Source organism: Mauremys mutica, chromosome 7, assembly GCF_020497125.1.
Source record: "Mauremys mutica isolate MM-2020 ecotype Southern chromosome 7, ASM2049712v1, whole genome shotgun sequence".
Lineage (NCBI taxonomy): Eukaryota > Metazoa > Chordata > Testudines > Geoemydidae > Mauremys > Mauremys mutica.
The window spans coordinates 55224931-55245289 of NC_059078.1; positions in this window are offsets into that span (position 1 = coordinate 55224931).

Below are 20359 nucleotides of genomic sequence, written 5' to 3' on the forward strand. Positions count from 1 at the left end.
ATCAGGATGTAAATTAAGCATTGTAAGCTAACATACTAGATGCCTATTTACATACAAAGTCAGCAAAGGGATGTGAAGTCAATAGGGAAAGAGCACACAGGAAAAACAACCATGGGTGGTTATACTGGCTGCGTGCAAAAACAATAAGTTTGGGATGGTATGTCTGTGGGGCAAAGAAGACACCATGATCCTGCTTCTAGGAAGTAAATGGGCAGTGCATTTACATTCATGAAAACAGGACTCAGCCAACTTTGGTTGAAAAACTGCAGAAGACAGTGAGACAAAACTTGTTTAGACTGGTGGTGAACCAGTTTAGTTGAGTCTCTAGAAAGCATGTTATGGTTTTGTTTGATATGTAACTGTTTCTTTCTGATATTCTTACTCACTAAATCTTGGTCTTTGATGATAACCTTATTCCTGTTTTCATTTTAAATGTATTTAAATGTTGTGATGTTCAGCAAAGTGCTGATCCTGAGTTGAATCCTACAAGCTGGTATGAACACTGTTCCTCTGGGGACAGGAGACCTGTTGTTTCTGTGAGTGTTCAGTGGATAAGGGGAGTGGACACTACAGGGGAACACTTCAAAGGGGTTCTAGTGCGCCTATTGCTAACCTTCAAGGCACAGTAAGGGCTGGCATAGCCCAGAACAGAGTGTTTGAGTGGCTGACTGGCCAGTAGTGTCAGGGAGCAGATGTCCAGCCAAGCATAAACAAGACTCCCCTTTGGTGGTAGCAAGGGGGTGACAAGATCATAGAATGATAGAATATCAGGGTTGGAAGGGACCACACAAGGTCATCTAGTCCAACCCCTAGCTCAAGCAGGACCAATCCCCAACTAAATCATCCCAGCCAGGGCTTTGTCAAGCCTGACCTTAAAAACCTCTAAGGAAGGAGATTCCACCACCTCCCTAGGTAACCCTTCCAGTGTTCCACCACCCTCCTAGTTCTGGGTATGACTCCTTGTTCTGGTTATGCTAAGAATGTCACAGTCAAGTTCTCATTTTGCCTCCTGTTTGTCACGGACCAATCCTGGCCTGGAACTCTATACACATAGAGACATCTGGTGCAGTGACTGAATAATATATATGGTATATCAGTCTATCGATGCATTGCAGCCCACATTGCCTCAGTATCTCTGCTAGTGACTACTGAGCCCTGAGCCTCCATTTCATTAGATCCAGAGCCTAACTGATCTAGGGGGTTGGATGAAAGCCATTTGACTGAGGCTCAGGCCACACAAGATTAAGGTGATGCTGGAATATTAGGGGAAACACCTAGAGGAAATGGCAGCAGTAATATCCGCTCCTTTGTTTGAGGGAGCTTAGCTAACTTTTCATACTCAGATTGCAACTGGGAGGTGGGGGGGCAGATCCTTGGCTACTCCTAGATGTCCAGACACCTGTGACTGCCACCTGTGCTTTTGGTACCTGCTTTGAGGAAGAAGGCTGGAGCTCTCCCTTTTGGATGCAGACCTCTTCATCACAGTGATCCAGGTCTGTCTCCACCAAGATGGATTCATGCAACACCCTCTATCTGGAGTGAAAACCACTTCAAAACTTCAGCTAAAGCAGTAGTTGCCCGCTTATTCGATGGAGTTTCTTATAGAGAACACAGTACACATGTAAGCCACGGCATGCAATGACTTCCCACTCACTTCTTGGTGCAAGCCCAAGGCCTTTCACATCTAAAGTAGTGGTTTGGATCCTAACTAGTTACCTCTCTGCTTGTGCGACAGGACAGCACTGAGGCTGGCAGAGGTTCTCTATATGACAGCACCCAGATTTGCATGGAGACAGGCCATGCTCAGCACAGGGCTCTCTGCTCTGGAATTCCATCTCCTGCTTGCTGACAGAACCTGAGTTTGTTAACCTACAGGACACAATGCAAGTCTGGTCTATTTTCCCAGTCTTTTTACCACGGAGTAGGGAAGTGGTAGAGGGCTGTGGGGGGGAGTATTGGGATGGTAGGTAAAGAAGTATTGTTAGTCTAGTGGCTAGGGCCCAGTAGAAGTGCATGTATTTTCTTAGGCTATGTCTACACTACCAATTTGTGTCGACAAAAGTGATGTCGACATAATAAAAATCACAATTTCATGTTTACACTTGCTCCCTTTGTCAGCAGATTGCATCCACAGTGAGGGCACCATCATCGACAGTACCTATCCCACAGTCCAGCTCAACACCTTCTGTCGCTAGGTATTGTGGGATGATGGAGCAGATCACGGCACATCTTGGGACCAGGTTAAATGTCCTGCGCTGCATTGCTTTCTGTCTCAGCACTCCATGCGCTTCTGGCTTTCTTTCACGGCATATTTGCAATGGCCCTTCTTTGCTGTGCACCCCTGCTCTCCTATGCTCTGTTAACTGTCATGAAGACATCGCGGATGGCAGTGCAGTTAATTGCGAAGTTCCTAACTGAAGAAGACTCCCAGTTGCCTGACATTCTGTGTGATCTGGATAGGAGCAACCTTAGATTGCTTTTGGCATTCACAGAGCAGGTGCATAGGGTGGACCGTAGCTTTTGCGCTTGGGAAACAAGCACAGAATGGTGGGATCATATCCACATGCAGGTGGGGGATGATGAGCAGTGGCTACAGAACTTTCAGATGTGGAAAGCCACCTTCCTAGAACTGTGTGTGGAGCTCACCCCAGCACTGTGGTGCAAGGACACCAGAATGAGAGCTGGTGTAGAAACACATGATGATTGCTGTGTGGAAGCTGGTGACTCCAAACTGCTAATGGTCGGTCACAAATCAATTTGGAGTTGGGAAGTAGACCATTGGGGCTGCGTTAATGCAAGTGTGCAGGGCAATTAATCACATTCTGCTATGAAGGACTGTGGCTCTGGGAAATGTGCATGAAATGGTGGACGGCTTTGCAGAAATGGGTTTCCCTAACTGTGGAGGGGTGATAGATGGCACACATATTCCAATTTTGGCACCAGATCACCTTGCGACTGAGTACATCAATAGGAAAGGGTACTTCTCCATGGTGTTGCAGGAGCTTGTGGATGACCCATGAGTGTTTTACTAACATCAATGCGGGATAGTCTGGGAAGGTGCATGATGCACACATCTTCAGTACCACTGGCCTGTATAGAAAGCTACAAGCGGGGACTTTCTTTCCAAACCAGAAGATTTCAGTGGGAGATGTTGAAATGCCCATAGTGATCCTAGGAGACCATACGTACCCCTTACAGCCGTGGCTCATGAAACCTTACATGGGAAACCTGGACAGCTGTAAGGAGCGGTTCAACAGCAGGCTGAGTAGGTGCCAGATGACAGTGGAATGTGCCTTTGGCAGATTAAAGGCACACTGGTGATGCCTTTATGGCAGGTTAGACCTTAATGAGGATAATAATCCCATGGTCATAGTCACGTGTTGTTATGTTGCATAATCTTTAAAAAAGCTAAGGATGAAAGGTTTGCTCGTGGTGGAGCGCTGAGGCAGACTGCTTGGCTGCTGATTTTGAGCCGCCAGTTACCAGGGCTGTCAGAGGAGCCCAGAGAGGGGCTATTCAAATCAGGGAGGCTCTGAGGCAGCACTTTAACACTGAGAACCAGTAATGTATATCTCTGTCACAGGTGCTTCAATGTTACATTACATGTAGTCAAGTATCAGAGGGGTAGCCGTGTTAGTCTGGATCTGTAAAAGCAGCAAAGAATCCTGTGGCACCTTATAGACTAACAGACGTTTTGCAGCATGAGCTTTCGTGGGTGAATACCCACTTCTTCGGATGCAAGTGGTGGAAATTTCCAGGGGCAGGTTTATATATGCAAGCAAGAAGCAAGCTAGAGATAACGAGGTTAGTTCAATCAGGGAAGATGAGGCCCTGTTCTAGCAGTTGAGTGAAAACCAAGGGAGGAGAAACTGGTTCTATAGTTGGCAAGCCATTCACAGTCTTTGTTTAATCCTGAGCTGATGGTGTCAAATTTGCAGATGAACTGGAGCTCAGCAGTTTCTCTTTGAAGTCTGGTCCTGAAGTTTTTTTGCTGCAGGACGGCCACCTTAAGATCTGCTATTGTGTGGCCAGGGAGGTTGAAGTGTTCTCCTACAGGTTTTTGTATATTGCCATTCCTAATATCTGATTTGTGTCCATTTATCCTTTTCCTTAGAGACTGTCCAGTTTGGCCGATGTACATAGCAGAGGGGCATTGCTGGCATATGATGGCATATATTACATTGGTGGACGTGCAGGTGAATGAACCGGTGATGGTGTGGCTGATCTGGTTAGGTCCTGTGATGGTGTCGCTGGTGTAGATATGTGGGCAGAGTTGGCATCGAGGTTTGTTGCATGGATTGGTTCCTGAGCTAGAGTTACTATGGTGCAGGGTGCAGTTACTGGTGAGAATATGCTTCAGGTTGGCAGGTTGTCTGTGGGCGAGGACTGGCCTGCCACCCAAGGCCTGTGAAAGTGTGGGATCATTCTCCAGGATGGGTTGTAGATCCCTGATGATGCGCTGGAGGGGTTTTAGCTGGGGACTGTATGTGATGGCCAGTGGAGTCCTGTTGGTTTCTTTCTTGGGTTTGTCTTGCAGTAGGAGGCTTCTGGGTACACGTCTGGCTCTGTTGATCTGTCTCCTTATTTCCTCGTGCGGGTACTGTAGTTTTGAGAATGCTTGGTGGAGATTTTGTAGGTGTTGGTCTCTGTCTGTGGGGTTAGAGCAGATGCGGTTGTACCTCAGTGCTTGGCTGTAGACAATGGATCTTGTGGTGTGCCCGGGATGGAAGCTGGAGGCATGAAGGTAGGCATAGCGGTTGGTAGGTTTTCGGTATAGGGTGGTGTTAATGTGACCATCAATTATTTGCACCGTAGTGTCTAGGAAGTGGACCTCCCGTGTAGATTGGTCCAGGCTGAGGTTGATGGTGGGGTGGAAGCTGTTGAAATCGTGGTGGAATTTTTCCAGAGTCTCCTTCCCATGGGTCCAGATGATGAAGATGTCATCAATGTAGCGTAGGTAGAGAAGGGGCGTGAGTGGACGGGAGCTGAGGAAGCGTTGTTCCAGGTCAGCCATAAAAATATTGGCATATTGTGGGGCCATGCGGGTGCCCATAGCGGTGCCACTGATCTGGAGATATATATTGTCATCAAATTTGAAATAGTTGTGTCTGAGGATAAAGGCACAGAGCTCAGCAACCAGTTGTGCTGTGGCATCATCAGGGATACTGTTCCTGACAGCTTGTATTCCATCAGCGTGTGGGATGTTGGTGTAGAACCGCATCTGCTCTAACCCCACAGACAGAGACCAACACCTACAAAATCTCCACCAAGCATTCTCAAAACTACAGTACCCGCACGAGGAAATAAGGAGACAGATCAACAGAGCCAGACGTGTACCCAGAAGCCTCCTACTGCAAGACAAACCCAAGAAAGAAACCAACAGGACTCCACTGGCCATCACATACAGTCCCCAGCTAAAACCCCTCCAGCGCATCATCAGGGATCTACAACCCATCCTGGAGAATGATCCCACACTTTCACAGGCCTTGGGTGGCAGGCCAGTCCTCGCCCACAGACAACCTGCCAACCTGAAGCATATTCTCACCAGTAACTGCACCCTGCACCATAGTAACTCTAGCTCAGGAACCAATCCATGCAACAAACCTCGATGCCAACTCTGCCCACATATCTACACCAGCGACACCATCACAGGACCTAACCAGATCAGCCACACCATCACCGGTTCATTCACCTGCACGTCCACCAATGTAATATATGCCATCATATGCCAGCAATGCCCCTCTGCTATGTACATCGGCCAAACTGGACAGTCTCTAAGGAAAAGGATAAATGGACACAAATCAGATATTAGGAATGGCAATATACAAAAACCTGTAGGAGAACACTTCAACCTCCCTGGCCACACAATAGCAGATCTTAAGGTGGCCGTCCTGCAGCAAAAAAACTTCAGGACCAGACTTCAAAGAGAAACTGCTGAGCTCCAGTTCATCTGCAAATTTGACACCATCAGCTCAGGATTAAACAAAGACTGTGAATGGCTTGCCAACTACAGAACCAGTTTCTCCTCTCTTGGTTTTCACTCAACTGCTAGAACAGGGCCTCATCCTCCCTGATTGAACTAACCTCGTTATCTCTAGCTTGCTTCTTGCTTGCATATATAAACCTGCCCCTGGAAATTTCCACCACTTGCATCCGAAGAAGTGGGTATTCACCCACGAAAGCTCATGCTGCAAAACGTCTGTTAGTCTATAAGGTGCCACAGGATTCTTTGCTGCTTTTACATTACATGTAGTTTTCATAGGGGGCAATGGTGACATTTGGGGACTTATATTCCAGTAAGTAAGTGATTAAACTGTCTGTGCATGTATTGGTAGAGCCTGCAATCTCACCTTGTAGAAAAAAAATAAAGATGATTTACCATTATAAAACTTTGCTTTTATTGCACAAGAAACAAGACACACAAACACAGATGCTTGGTGGGAAAGGAGGAACCAGGTAAGGGAAGACTTTCACAACTGTGTGTAGGTCCAGCTTTCATTGTGAAAGGTGTCCGATGGGGTGGAGTCATGGGGAATCCGAGATATCCCAAAGTGGAAAGGATTGTGTTCGCGGAGTTGGGTGGGGGCATGGAAAAGAGTTCTGAATGTGCTGCAGTGGCAGTTGAGCACTAATCTGCTCAGTCTGCAGCATTATTAAGGACTTCAGCATCTGCGTTTTCTCCTCCATTACTTTAATCATCCGCTCAGTTGCGTCCTTAACAAATGCCTGATTCTCTTTTCTGTCCTGCCATTCAGCTTCCCAGCACTCCTTGCATTCCCTTTTTTCTGCATTGGAGCACTGCAGGGTCTCCCGGAACATGCTGTCATTGCTGCATCTTGGGCACTTTCTTATCTGGCAGAGACCTCGGCTGAGATGCATGGGGTGTTCCTGAAGGCCCATCTGGTGAAGCACAGAGGATAATGCACAGAAGCAGGATTGTTAAATTCATGCACAGCATTGAAACATTTAAGTTAAATACACCTTTTGCAACATTGCCATCACTTTTTCACTGACCCTAGCCAGGCACACATCTCTGCAAACATCCAAAGCATGGTGAGTGTTGGCAGGGGTGGGGGTGGGAGGTGCTCCACATGGAGAAAAGAGTGCACTCTTTGCATGGGTCGTGATGCAGCATTCTAGGGAACAAATTCTAAAATTCTCCCACACTTTTCCACAGGCAGGGGTCATTCTAGCGGATATCTCACTGCTGAGGGTAAGCAGGGAAACGAGGGTACATCTACTCCACGCTTGTGGCTTCCACCCTGCTCCCTATGTTGCTCACCTATGTGCCGCTTTGGTCCCTGCACAAGTGATTGCTGAATGGCGCGGGAAAGTTTCCTACAATGGGGGAAGGAACAAAGCAGCTCTGCCATGGAACCTTCAGCAGAGGCTGAGTACCTCCAGGAAACTTTCCTGGAGATCTCTCTGGATGATTCCCGTGAGATCTCGGCGGGCGTCAACACCCCGTTCTGCCATACTGTTTAGCTACACAGGGAAATGTACAGCTCACAAAAACACAGATAGCCTTCCACATTTATATACCCTGAACCCACCTCCACACTACACAAGCCACAGCCACTTACCAGGCATCTCATCTCCTGCTTCTTGCTCCCCAGAGAGCAACTGCTGAGACTGGATAGACACCTCTGGAGTGGAGAACAATTCCTGGCTACCTGCCCCACCGGGCGACCCTGTCGGGAGCTGCCCACCCTCATCTAACTCCACCTCTTCATCAATAACTTTGTCCTCTGGGTTAGGTCCTCTTTCCGCTGCCTCCATACCCTCCGAAATATCCACAGGGCTCTTGGCAATGGAGGTCGGGTTGCCACTGAGGATAGAATCCAGCTCCTAAAAGGACGGCAGGTCTTAGGTGAAGCACCTGAGCAACAGTTTGCCTCCCTCGCCTTATGGTACACCTGCCTCAGCTCCTTTATCTTCACTCTGCACTGCAGCGTGTCCCGATCATAGCCCTTTTCGCACAAGCCTCAAGAAATTTGCCCATAGGTATGAAAATTCCTACGGCTCAAGCTGGGACTGCACAGACTTCGCTCCCCAAATATGGAGCAGCTCCAGCACTCCACAGTGATCCAAGCGTGAGACTGTTTGCTGCGATAACCCACCATGGTCACCTGAGTAGATGTGATGAGACGTCTACATGCCGAGCCAGCAGGAAATGGAATTTCAAAAATTCCCAGGGCTTCTAAGGGTGAGGGGTGGATGGTTATTTACCTGGCTGCAGGGTAGTGGAGTTCAAACTGCTGACCAGAGCGGTCAGGATGGACATTGTGGAACACCTCCTGGAGACCAATTAAAGCGATAAAATCAAGCGTGGTGTCTATACTGGCACTTTGTTGACAAAAATATAGCGGAAAAAGACATCAATCTCTCGTGAGGGTGGATGTATTTTGTCGCCAAAACTGGACCTTATTCCCAACAAAAGTTGCCTCGCAGTGTGTACGCACTCACTGTTTGGTCAACAAAAGGCAGTTTTAATGACAAGACTTGGTAGTGTAGACAAGGCCTGAACTGAGTTGTGCATGTGACTGGGGCTCTGGAGAGGTGCTTTTAAAAACTCAATTATTAATTTAAAAAAATATTCCTTGAAAATTCAAAGTATTATTAGTGGAGGTCTTCCAACCTCATATCAATCACACCTGTCTCTGATTAGCTTCTGAGATCTGAAGCAAGGAAGTACCTTTGCAGAAATATATATTTGTATAGACAAATAAATATTGACATGCAGGATTTTGGACATACAAGCAATATATTGCATATTTGTTTATATACTCTCAGGTCGCTGCTAGCGCAGTAAACTATTCAAATACTGCTCTCCAGGTTTGAGATATTAATGGAGTTCTTTTAGTGAATTATGACCTTGTATGAATTCATTCCGTGTCCAGCTATTATCCAGTGGAGTTATAGTTCCATTTTGATGCCTTGAGATTTGCACACATAATAACTCGCAGCAGTGATAGGATTTATGTGAGCAATTCCTCACAAACAGAGATAAATGTCCCTTACATGTCCCTAGCAAGCAAGCTTGTTTTGCAGCTCACTTCAGATGTGCTTCTGAAAAAGGTTGCTAAAGCTTCAGCATCTGATACATGCATTGGACCAAATTATTCAGCAAGAAGAAAAATCCATTGCGCTAGCATACAAGGTCACAGGGGCCTCTGGAGAAATACTCACCAGTGGAAACTATTACAATTTCCTCTTTAACGCCTCTTTTACCCCACGTGAAACACAAATAATGCTCCACTCCAGCCCCAATTGCACTATCCAGTTATAAGCTGAAGCCACACTGAGATTTTCAAAGTCCATGCTGTTCTGCATTAGAACACTCTCTCATCTTGGCCATTCTCACATCTGAAGCTTGTGTCCCAGTCACACTGGCATGTCAGTTGCAAACAAGCAGAGGTACCAAGCAAATGTGTTCAGAGAAACAGATGCATAGAGCAGATATCTTCTGCAAGAAACTCTTGCAGGGCATAAGCAATGCTAAATTAAAGACATGTTCATAGGCTGGGATTTTCAAACAAGACAATGGGATTTAGGCACTCCATTTCAAGGGAATTTGGGTTCCTAGCTCCCTTTGTCTCTTTTGAAATGTCCAGCCATAGTTACTGAAGGGACAAATCTGTGAGTAGTTTTGAACATTACAACCATGATTATCAAAAATAGGAGCCTAAGGTTAGGATTCTAAATCCATATTGAGGCACTGAAATAAATGGCCTGATTTGCAAAAGTGCTGAGCAAATAACAGCTTCCACTAACTCACAGGAGATGCTCAGAACCTTGCAAGAAAATCAGGCCATACACCACGGAAGTAAAGGCTAAAGTTTTAGCAAGCAAAGATGCTGGGGTGCCCCATGGAGTCTCCAACTCAAAGCAGTTCAGATGGGGGACAGCAGGGAATAGAGAGGAATTTAAAGTGTGGGAAAAGGTTGCTCTGCAAATACATTCCAGGAGGAGTCTTTCCTGCAGGAGTTTGATGTCATTAACATATGTAACTTGAAATAGTTGTGCAAAAAGCACTAACCTCACTTGAGTCAGCGAGGACAACAGGAACACAAGTTTTACATAATGCACAAGACATCCCAAGAGAGTTGCTCTAAATCATGTTGACCAAAAAGTGAAGCTGGAAACCACGTAAAAGGATATTCTGCATCTGCAACACAGCTCTGTATGTGTGCAAACCAGCTTACTCCAGGCTCCTCTGGGAATGCTGCAGCACCGAAGAACCTAGGAAAAGAGGCGGTAGCCAGGGTGGGATTATATAGGAAATCCAGTCTTTATCTAACATTTTAATTGTTTCACTCATGTATAACTGCAGGACAAATAAACACGCTCCATTTACTATTTTTGGCCCAATCCTGTCCCACTGACATCAGTGTTTTGCCATTGGCTCTAATGGAAACAGGACCTGGCCCTGTTAAATATACCACGTTCCCCTTTAATATATGAACTGCCAGTAAGCCACTCTGACACTTACACTCCTCAGCTCTGTATATTTTGATCATTATAATGAACAGGGAGTTTATCTTATATAAACTGATGTGCTCCCCAGCAATCTGAATTCCTACTCTGCCTGCTACAGTCTTATATAGTGTACTATAAGACCAGGTCCTTGGCTCCTTCACAGCAGTGTAAAGCAGCCCTAAAGCTGCTCTAACTTGTTCTTTAAGAAGTGTCCCACAATTGGGGAATCCTCAGTGCTAATACAGACAGCTCCTTCACCATGCCTGTTTCTCAGCCCCTAGTGCACAGGGCACAGCCACCTGAAAAGGGGCATGGCCCAGGTACCTCTAAGCCCTGGTGATTCCCCAGCAGCCAGATTGGCCTCAACAGGCTGCAAAAGCCTGCATAAGTTAGAGCAGATCTGAGACTGCTCTTTTTTACACTGGGGACTGACCCAGGAGCTGAAGTTTGCAAAGATGACTTAACACCACCTTTCTGTCTCCCCTCCTAGCCCTGTGCTGACCATAGCTTGGCCTGACCAGTGAATCTGGCCCATGAGTTTTCATAAGTATTTATGAAACATTCCCCAGTTAATATTTTCCACAACCCAGCTTTGTTTTGGTAAATATATACTCCCAGTTTTTTCTTCAGAAAATGTTACCACCATCACTGTCTTTTTATTGTGATAATGCCTAAGGCATTAATTAGGGGGTCAGCCCCTCATTGTGCTAGGCACGGTACAAAGAAGCAGAACAAAGATAGTCCCTGTTCCAGTGTTTTACAATCTAGGTTCACTAGGTGATATGTCAAGTGGATAACAAGAAAAATGTGTGAGAGGTGAGGTGGGGGGGCAGGTAACAGTAAAGATGGGTGTGTTTGGGCAGATCAGTCATTTTCATGGTCAGAGGTGGCCTCTAATCTAACTAATGCCAAATAGCAGTGATCTGTAGCCATTGCCGCAGAGGTAGGTTTTAAAGAGGCATTTGGAGGAAGATAAGAGGGTGGCTTTATGAAGCTTGATGTGGAGTCCTTCCTGTATATGGTAGAAAAGGTGAAGGTGCTTCAGAGAAAAGCAGCCAAGCAAGTGGATAAGTGTTGGTTATGCAACTGTGGGGTAGACCTCCTCATAGCAAATGAGATGTGATAGGTAGGGCTAAATGGTGGGTGGGGCCTCAAAGATGACGGAAGAAGCTTGTTGGTCATTACTGCACACTCACAGGCCAACAGTTTTCAGAATGACTCGTGATTGTAGGTGGCCACCTGGAGACCCCTTATAGGAGCCTGATTTTTTTTCTTATTTATTTAATCTATTTATTTATTTATTACAGAGGTGCAGCAAATCCACTGTCTGGTTATCAGGTGTCGCCAGCTGGGCACCAAAACACTGAGACACCTACAACCTCTAGTCAGTCTGAAAATGTGGCCCATAAATTTTAATTTTATATTAAATATTTTCACTGAAAGACCTACTAGAAAGCCTGAATGCATTCAGTATATGTTTAACAAACAGGGTGGACAGAGGTTTTAGCTTAGTTTATTAAAATACTGTCTTTGCTGTAAACAGAAAATATCCTTCAATAGTATAGTGAGTAAGCAACCTCTGTTGGATCCCAGCTAGGTAAAGGCAGTGTCACTGATTAAAGGCTTTAGGGCAGGCTCCCAAACTATGGTCACACCTTTGGGGTCGCACTATCAGCAGATGGGGTTGTGTTACCAATTGAATATACAAGCCAAATCCCCATGTATCCATATCTGTTCTACAAAACGGCATCCTCCGCATGGCAAGACCTTGCACGTAGGGTCCATGCAAGATCACACTCATGGAGGACACTATTTTGTAGCGCAAAATGGCATTCTACACAGCATGACCTCACATGTACCACCTAGAGGCTGCCATGTTATAGATCACATATTTCTGTTGGGGGCCTCTGAAAGTGACACATCTGGTTCAACCTCCATCAGTAAGTCTAGTGATGTAATTATGGTGTTTGGAGAACAAATAAATCACAAAACGGGGTCATGCAAGCCTAAGGTTTTGGAACTGCTGCTTTAGGGGAAAGATACAATCTTGCGCCTTGATGTGAATGTAAGCAGAGTCTGAATGAACTCTCCCTGGACATCTAGTGATGAGCTGTGGAAGAGGACTTCAGGAGTTGATCTCATTTGCCTGGGCACAGCCACGCTACCTAGGTGCTCAGCATGATGGGACTGCTTGCCCAAATGGTCACTTTTGGCTGGTGTTGGATTCCGTCTCCTTGTTATTGGATCAGAAGTAATAAAGAGTTATTATCCTTGTTGTGTGACTCCAGGGCAGCAGAACTGTACTTGGCATTTCCCAATTGAGGGACTCACCCTCAACCACACACACAAACAAACAAAACAGGTACTCGTACCTGGTGGTGTGGGTCTTGCCTAAGGGCCCCAGACGCCATTTGATCCTTTTTCTCTCCGTTGTGTAATAACATAGCTAATTTAGACTCAACTGAGAGTCTTGTTACATGCTGCAGAGCTGAAATCACTGATACTTAGGTCTAAGCATTAGACCTGCTCTGGGATAGTGTCTCTGACGCAATAACCTGTCCAGTGTGTACCAGCAGTGAAGCTCCCCCACTAATAGCTGAAATCACTGAGAGCTGTGTTAAGTGGGGGGTCCTTAAATCATCTAGGCTTTGCAAGTGGCCAGCAGGGCAGCTGGCGGAGAGTGCCAGAGCAGAGCCCTGCAGAGAGGGGCAGTGAGCAAGTGCCTGAGCAGCAGAGTGAGTAAGGTGCCTCCTTATTCCCCCTCCATCTAGGGTGGGAGATGAACTCTGCAGATGCACCTCTGAACTCTGGGTCTGCACTGTCGAAGGCGGCAACTGTGAGTGGGGTGCAAAGAAGAGACAGGCATGTTAAAGGGACTTTTAGGTTGCTGGACTTAAGAACCTGAGGTGAAATGGACACTGCCCAACTTACTAGGTGGTGGGTTTTTTGCTCATGGTTTATGATTTTAAACCCTGTTTGCAGTGTTTCCCCAAATTAATGCCGCATTATTTCCCTCCTTTTACTAAAGTTTTTTTTGCTATGCTCAGACTCTGTGCTTGTGAGAGGGGAAGTATTGCCTCTGAGAGACACCCAGGGGGTGGTTGTGTAATTGTCCTAGGTCACTGGGTGGGGGCTCAAGATGGTTTTGTATTGTATTACTGAAAAGGCACCCCTAAATACTGAACCCAGTCCTTGTTGCTGCCAGCTCTGACAGGCAGAAGGGTTACATGAATATGCTGAGGCTACAACTCATTTGATCTTCTCTGATAAGGGTTTCTATAGCTAGGAACCCAGGATTAAGAAAGCTTGGTCCTCATTCCTCCTGAGACTAAGCCTAGGATATTTCCACCTGCGTCATTCCTATGCAGCTTCAGTCCCTGGGTGAGGCTAGGTCCTGGTTCATTTAGGGCCTTGTGGATTAAGACTAGGATTTTAGATTTCCTACGGTAGTGATCAGGGAAACAGTGGAGTTTGAAAAGATCACCACCATGCTTACCTAATGCCTGGTTTCATAGCAAGCTGCTGCTACTTTAATTGTTTCCCTCTGCACCAGATTGAATGAGAGGAGCAAACAGCCCCTTGATTGTTTTTGATCTTTTCAAAGGCAGAGGTGAATTTCACACTTTTCTGGGCACCACTTAGCTGTAAGTAAAGAATGCTGCAGTTTTTGAGCCAATTAGTTACAGGCTCATTGACCCACTTTGGCATTAAAATAACTAACAGAATTGGCTCCGTCCTTGCAAGAAGATTTTGCTTCTTTGCATGTGTCTCATTTGGAAAATTCACTGTTTAGTGTTTGAGGACAGCATGATTATACAGGTGGAGGAAAAAAGCAAAACAAACAAGGGTTACCTGACTTGACCCATAGAATTAGATCCCACTGTAACTTTAAAGGAATGACTCTGCATAAATAGTAGGAGGTGACTAGCTTGCAAGGGGTCACTAACGGTGATGACAGCCTTTTCCATTATTATTTAAATAGTACTTTGCTTTGATGACCTACCTAGTTTTAGCACATTTGGCAAGGGAGATGAGTTCTTGATTGCTCTGCTTTCTGCTGCGAGTGGGATCTCATGGATGAAAAAGCAGGAGTTCTCCAGCCTGCTGCCTAAACAATGCCCTTGTACCACATGTTCAGGACTCATTGTTACAAAGCAGGGAGGCGAAAAGGACGCAGAAGATTCTTGCTGTGTCTAGTGCTTCAGTCATATTGTTGAGCAGCTTTGCAAATTCTTTTTAGTGTTAGTAGTAGAGCTGGGAAAAAGCCAGAACCGCAAATCCAACCCACACTTCAGTGAAGGGGCAGATTTAAACCTAGATTCTGAGCTTGCCTGAGCCTGACCATTTAGGGTCCGTGTCAGATACAAAACCGGAAGGGTCCAATTTGCTGGTTCTGTTCCAGAGGCAGGATTTTGGTCTAAGATAGTGAAAGTGTCATGAAACCCTCTGATATGATGAGAAATTCCCCCTACCTAAATCTAAACCTAAACCCATATGAGAATGAATTTCATGAGGTCTGTGAAATCCAGATCTGAGCCCTGCCTAAATCTCATCCAGATCCATATCACCTTCTTGGTCCATCCCTGACAGACCTGTCAGCTATTCAATAATAAGTTCCGGTTTATCTTATGAATCCCAGATGGGCTTGGGGGTCTGTGAAAGAGGTGTCACTCCTCATCCAAAGTAGCAAACGTTCACTTTTTTCCTGTACTAGAAATAGCCAAGTTACCCTGAGGTCACCAATTCAGCGTGGCATCTAAAGTTCACCTTACATTTATTTTATATGTTACTTGCTCCATCCCCCTTCTTTGATTTTTCTTCTCCCTTTCATTTCACCTTGTTTCCTTCCATACATCACGGGATGGCTTTTCTTCAGTCTATTTCACTGTCTGTGTTTCCCCCAACCTACCTTTTCTCTACTGTTTCATAGAACTTGTCCACATGACATCTCTGCACTGGCCGTGGGTATCGTAGGCACAGGAAGGCATTGCCTTACCAAACAGCCTGATGTCCCCCTGCCCATCTCCAACCCCAGGCCCCATCTTGCCTGCTGTTCCCTGGGGCAGGCAGGCTGGGGGCCGTGCCACTCCGCCTGTCCTCTAGGTGCTGGGGCCGCACTGCCTGCCCGGCACTGGGGTTGGGAGCTCTCTGGCTGCGCTGCCTGCCTGGCGCTGGGGTTGGAGGCACTCCGGCCGAGCCGCCTGCCCAGCACTGGGGCTGGCAGCATGGCCAGGGGGTGCCTTCAGAGGTGGGGGGTGGGGCGAGCTGGCTGGGGGTCAGGTCTGGCAGCATGGAGAGGCTGGGGCTGCGCTGCCCAGCTCTCCAGCAGTCCGGGGCTGGGGAGGCTGGGGGCACTAGCCTGGGGTATGGGCCAGTGGCCACAGTGGGGGCTGGGCTCCGGTGGGCGCGGGGCCTCAGACAGAAGGGGCAGGGCTGGGGGCTAGCCTCCGCAAGCCAGGGGTTCACCCACTGCCCATGGCACTGGCATAAACGTTCCTTATTCTGGCAGAAACTACTTTGTGTCCACCCAGAAGCTGTCTTACACTGATATATTTCACACGTTAAATAGAAAGTCATGCCACTTTTTGCGATCAGCATAACTATTTCTGTGGGAATTAAATCAGTTTATTGGAAGGTGGATGCATTAGCCTTTCTGATATATTTACACGGTTCAGTTAGTCTTCCCTCTGCATTGGCTCACACCTGAAAGTGATCTGAAGGTTTGGGGATTGTCTACATTCGGAATTTTTGCACCAGTGTAGGGATATTGATGTAATTGGATCATGTAAATTGGCATCAATGTGGATTACCCAGGTAGCTGGTTTCATTTCAAACCAGAGTAAGTTGCATCAGTACAAAATCCATGTTGCACCAATATAACAAGACTGTTTGCAACACTTCATGCCCACACTGGTGCTGTGCCAGCTGAGCAGAAGTAACTGTACATCCCTTGTACACCATGGGAAAGCTTTCTGTTGACTGTACATAGGCAAGAGCAAAATGGCGGAGTTAGGACAGGCCATAGGAGAGGCTGCAGATCTGCAGCTACACATATCTAGTGACTCAGTATCTGCAGAGTTGGTGTGGAGGGCTGACTGGAGTGGGAGTTCCATCCCAGCCACCGCCAGGAAGAGGGGGGTTACCTAGTAAGCTCACGCTCTAGACTGGGGCAGAGGGTAGATTTCGGCTTCCCAGCTGCTCTGCCTTCCATCAGCATAGAGCTCAAATGATCTGATTCTGAGCAGGGGGCACAGGTTTCACCCTCAAGGCAGAGGCCCAGTACACTGCGGTGAGTGTGACCAATAACTCTTCATACAGTAAATCACATAGGTTCTCTATCAGAGAAATCCATTTCTGAACTTGTTAGCACAGGTTATATTTTGGTTATCAGACCAAAAATGTTAGAGTGTGCATTTCTCTATTTTAAAACTCAGTACATGGCATGTTCAAAGCATTGCACAAGCACTAATTAATCTCTGTGTCAAGGGTAAGTGTTATTAGTCATCTCTATTTTATATATGTAGAAATGGAGGTACAGTGATACAAAGTGACTTGCTCAAGACCACAGGCAGAACTAGAAATAGGACAAAGTATTTCCCGACTCCTACTTATATACTCTGACCTTCACACCATATTGTCAGAGGCTTATAAATTTGTGCTGACAAATTTTTCTGGATTGCAGTTCAGCATGAGCAGCCAGTGTGTGAATTGTAATCCAATGTGATTCTTTATTTTTCCTTTGTGTAAGACAACACTTGGCAGCATGGAATAATATATTATTATTATTATTTATTTGTGTAACAGACTAGCTCATCAATGACTACATTGCCTCAAAAAATCAATGTTGTGAGTTGTCCTAACGTGTACTAATATAACATTTAAAGCTGACACACTGAATGCAGAAATCAGTATTTCAGTGCCATTAGAACTGTCAAATGAATTACATGGGGTGAAGTGGAACCTTTCCTCTGGCGTTATTTACAGTATGGTAGGAATGTGATAGTGGAGGTTAGTAAGAGAGCTGAGATGTGGGGAAAGTAATTGCAAGGAAGAAAGAAAAGTGATAGGAAGAAGTATGGAGGCCAACATTATCATAAATCAGGGTAATCAATTATTTTTTGTCAAGGTCCAAATTTCTTGGTCAAGGTGTAGTCAAAGTCCAGACCGCCAGAGAAAATAACACAAAAACAACAACAAACCAACAACAAGAATAATAAATAATAAAGTAAATAAAAAGATTTCAGGGTCTGTTCAGAAGCATCTGGCGGTCCAGATTTGGCCCATGGTCTGCCTAATGACTACCCCGTCATAAGCGGCCACCTATTCTAGAGGCTCAACTTAAAATGCCTTGGGGCTGACTTTCAGAGGTGCTGAACACATGCAGCTCTTGCTCATTTCAAGCACTTCTCAAAATGGATCCCCAAGCTGAGCACAGGAAGAGTTCTTTTAAACATTAGGGATGAGTAAGGCTACGTGTCTGTCATGGAGGTCACAGACGTCACAGATTCCGTGACTTTCCATGAACTCCATGACTTCTGAAGTGGCCAGTGCGGCTGGCTCCAGGACTGCCGGAGCAGATCAGGCAGCCCCTAGGCCAGCCGCACGAGCCATGGGTGGGGAAGTTTGGGAGGGATCTCAGGGCTGGGGCAGGAGGTTGGAGTGCAGGATGGTGCTTACCTTGTGGGGGGGCTCCCCCAAAGCGGCCAGCATGTCCCTGCAGCTCCAAGGCGGAGGGGCCAGGGGGCTCTGCGGACTGCCCCCATCCACAGGTGCCACCCCCACAGCTTGTGGCAGGGGCAGCGCGCAGAGCCCCCTGGCCTTCCCTCCTCCTAGGAGCTGCAGGGAAATACAGAGCTGGGTAGAGAGTCTGCCAGCCCTGCCAACCCTAGCACCAGCAGGGGTCCTGGGCTGCGTGTTGCCTCAGGAAAGGCTAGTTGAAGTATTTTCAACTGAAATCACCAATGATTTGCAGCCACTATTTCAGGATGGGGCTTGTTGCACAGAGACCCATCAGTGCCAACAGGCAAAGGGCTCACTGTTCTTTGCAAAAGCAGCAAAGAGTCCTGTGGCACCTTATAGACTAACAGACGTATTGGAGCATGAGCTTTCGTGGGTGAATACCCACTTCGTCAGATGCCATAGGTTGCCTACCCCTAGTCTTGATAACACTTAGCCTTGCCATGAGTGCAGAGGACTGGACTAGATGACCTCTCGAGGTCCCTTCCAGTCCTACAATTCTATGATTCAGAGCCAAAATCCCTTTCTATTGAAGCACATTCCAGAGAGCTGTGGAGAATGGCTCTAGATAGGAGAAGGGTCCCTAGATCTGATGTGCAATGATAAGAGTTCAAATTAGAGCCCTGCACAGGACTATTTTTTTTAATCCTGCTCCCATCCTGGCCCACAATACCCACTCTGACCTGCTCCCACATTATTTCTTGCATGTTTATCCTGCTCCCACCTACAAAAACCTTATATCCCACAAGAGAGAGAGATTCCCATATGCTACTAAAAAAACCTGCCAAAACAATGGTCAGTATGTGTGTGTGTATGTGTATATATTTTATACACACACACACACACACATTATATATATATATATATATACACACACACATACATATACACATGGAATCCAGACACCATTTTTACCACTAAAAGAATAAAACAAATCTTGCTGAAACCATGTAAAAATACTTTAACTACTGTTATAATAGACATCAAATCTCTATCTAGCCCTTACTTAAATGTAAGCATTAAAACTTAAGTGTTTTCCCACAAATTACTGCAGTCTGTTTTTTTTGCCCACCCAATCCTGTCTACAACAAAGTACATTTTACCAGCTCCTGCTATTATGGCAGCAGGTCCTGTGGGACCCACAGGAGCCCAGTCCCACTGCAGGGCTCTGGTTCAAATCACAGGAGATCTTTCCCTGTTGCCAAAAGCTACATTGAAATAAGCATAGGGTTAGACAACATGGTAAGAACACCTGGACTCCTGACTATGCTACCACCGGAACAGAAGAATGGGTCCAAAACTTTCCAGTGTAGATACAGCCCAAATGAGGGTAGCAGCAATTACACCTGCCTTCTCTCCAAGTGAATCACCCCTGGAATGCAGAAGGCCTGGCTGGGAGCACACCTATATGTGGTGTATGGAAAACCATATTAAAATTGTAGAGCTAGCACTTTAAATGCTCAGGGTTTTCCCCTCCTGCTTGCAAGGGAGGGGACTCTGTCAGGAAGCATGTGAGCAGCAGTCTGTTGGCAGCCTGCCCATTTACAGTAAGGGGTGAGTTGTGCCTCTCTCTTAAGGAGCAGACTGCTTTGTCATCCTCTGGTTTTGGCATAGGTTGTTAATCATAGTGAGACTGGAAGGGACCTCAGGAGGTCTTCTAGGCTAGTCCCCTTGCACTCATGACAGTATTATCTAGACCAGGGGTGGGCAAACTACGGCCTGGAGGCTGCATCCAGCCCTTCAGACATTTTAATCCGGCCCTTGAGCTCCTGACGGGGAGCAGGGTCCAGGGCTTGCCCTGCTCTGAACGTGCTGGGGCTCCATGCGGCTCCCAGAAGCAAGGCTGGCCCTATGCATAGGAGCCGGAGTGGGGACAGAGGGCTCTACATGCTGCCTCTGCCCCAAGCATCGCCCCCACAGCTCCCATTGGCCAGGAACCATGAGCATTCATGGCCCGCCATTTAATTTCCATACCCAGATGGGGTCCTCGGGCTAAAAAGTTTGCCCACCCCTGATCTAGACCCTCCCTGACAGGTGTTTGTCTAACCTGTCCTTAAAAATATCCAATGATGGAGATTCTACAACCTCCTAGGGGCAATTTATTCCACTGCTTAATCACCCTGACAGTTAGGAAGTTTTTTCT